Below are 2,497 nucleotides of genomic sequence, written 5' to 3'. Positions count from 1 at the left end.
AATCACATAGCAATTACCTACGAGTTAATTACGAATGTAGAAAAATATCAAATAAAAAAATTGAATAACAATTTTCGTCCATGTCGTTTCACGATTTTCACGACTATATGTAAGGTCCCCTCAAATGAATTTTCAACGACTAGGATCCCTGTTATTTCATTTTTTACTATAAATCCGGTCCCTATCCCTTGTGCCCCCTCAAATGAGGGGTTTTTTAATCCATTTCCACTTTCCTTCCCTTTTAATCCTTCTCCTCAACAATCACTTATATTTTACAACAAACCCTTTTATTAATTGTCCTTCAGCCATTGTAGTTATTTCAAACAATTGTTGAGTAAACCACAAGGGTGGTGCCTGATTGGTTTGAGCTTGACTCCAAAGGTCAAAAGTACCAGGAGGTCCCATGTTCAAATCTAAGGAGAAATAAAAAACACCTTGTGGTCACGGAGGTTCAAATGCGGTGATTCCGGACTATCTGCAAATCAGGTGGTCGCCCTGAGATTAGTCGGCTCGCATAACGGGTTGAATAGAGGTACTAGAAGGGAGAGAAAGGGAAAATGAAATATAAATACCTCTTGTGAGGGGCATAAGAGGTTACCAATGGACCTGGAAAAGATGGTGTCGGTGATAGAGACATGATTTCTAGTTAAAATGAGCCATAGGATCCCTAGTCGTTGAAAATTCATTTAAGGGACCCTACTTGTTATAAAAATGAAATCATAGGGAAGAAAAATGTAATGCACTCGATACAAAAATTAAAACGTGATTGGCGGAGTGTAACACCTCTAAAAACTTAAAATAATAGACAATTTAAAACCTCAAAATTACTTCAAACTAAAACAGTTTTAATAGTAAAATGCTACAAGTTTACATAAGAAAGAGAACAAAAATGTATCAGAGTTCTAATGGGACAATCTAATCCTTAATAGAATTAAAATAGTTCTGAGGTTACCAAAGCCATCAAGTCTGCCATCTTCAATATCAGATGTTTCCTCTAAAACCACTCTATCGGAACCTCTATGCAGCTTCGAGCGCCTCTGTAAGAAAATTTCCGGGCTTAACGCCTAGTGAATTAAACAGTTTTATCATATAATGTATAAAACAATTAAAACAAACATTTTTCTTTTAAACAACGAACCATTCTTTAAAATACAAGTTATCAAGGGATCATCTTTACAACGATTGTTATTTCGAACTCAACTACTTGTTTTAGATAAATAACCAATATCCAAACTATTCCAAAACGTACGCAAGACACAACTCCAAAACACCAATTATATGGATAAAACTATATATTCAAAACACTGAAAGCATGGGTAGCAAAGTAACTGCAAACAACTCCTTTCGGTGACAGGAGACACCCGATTCCATTGAATGTGGCGGGAACACAAAAGTAAGACACTTATCAACGTTCTTGAGTTTCATCTTGGGCCATGGATCCTCGTATATGGCTCCAATGAGTACCATGGCAATATTCCCACAATAACCCTAGTGTTACACAACCTCTAGATGAGTCTCCCCACAAAAGTCACCGGTCACTGTATATGGCTCTAGCAAGCACCACCGTAATACCTAGCCCCGTATACGATTCAACCGCGTATCACACAGGCTAATAGATCCTTATACAACCCAAAAGGGTACCATTGCAAATACGTCTGATAGATAATCGACCAATATGTTGTAATATGAATGCCAATTTTATTATTTGCCCACAGTTTTAATCGACCATTTACAAATGGTTTTTCAAAAGATTTATACCGACTAATTACCCATGGATCCTCATTGGGCCGTCGGAAAATTTGTTTTTTTAATGATTTAAAACATTTCATTTTCTTCAATAGATAACTTGTTTACAACTGTAATTTCAATACACAATGTGATGATTACTGACGTATATACAACGGATTTATCTGTAACAAGTCTTTTTTTGTGCTTCTTCAATGAGATTGATCAAGTAATTGCCAATGATTGCCTTCGTCAACGAGTGCTGATGGACACGAATCCACCATTGACTTCATTTTTGTACATTTGGTTTCTTTATTTCAAAATTCTTTTGTAAATAATTATCTCAATATCTTCCTTAATTCATGCATCCCTTTGACAAAGGAACGATGTCCATGTTCGAATCTTAGACTTCATACAGATTAGAGTCACATCTTTGTCATTAACACATATTTGTATAGATCAGAGTCACATCTTTGTCATTAATAACATAGATTTGTATAGATCAGTCATCAGAGTCACTTCTTTATCATCAACACAGATTTGTACAGATCAGAGTCACATATTTATCATAAACACAGATGAACGGAAAAAAAAGGAAAAAAGAAAAAGAAAAAGAAAAAGAATTTTTTTTAAAGGGAAAAGTTCAGAAAAACCCAATGAACTTTACTGTTTGGAATGATTAAACCCTTGGACAATTTTTTGGAACAAATAAACCCTTGGACTTTCTAAAATCTGTAAAAAAAACCCAATGGACTTTAGTGTTTGGAACGAT

The sequence above is a fragment of the Cynara cardunculus genome, assembly GCF_001531365.2.
Source record: "Cynara cardunculus var. scolymus isolate 2C chromosome LG 6, CcrdV1, whole genome shotgun sequence".
NCBI lineage: Eukaryota > Viridiplantae > Streptophyta > Magnoliopsida > Asterales > Asteraceae > Cynara > Cynara cardunculus.
This window is presented reverse-complemented; position numbering follows the sequence as displayed.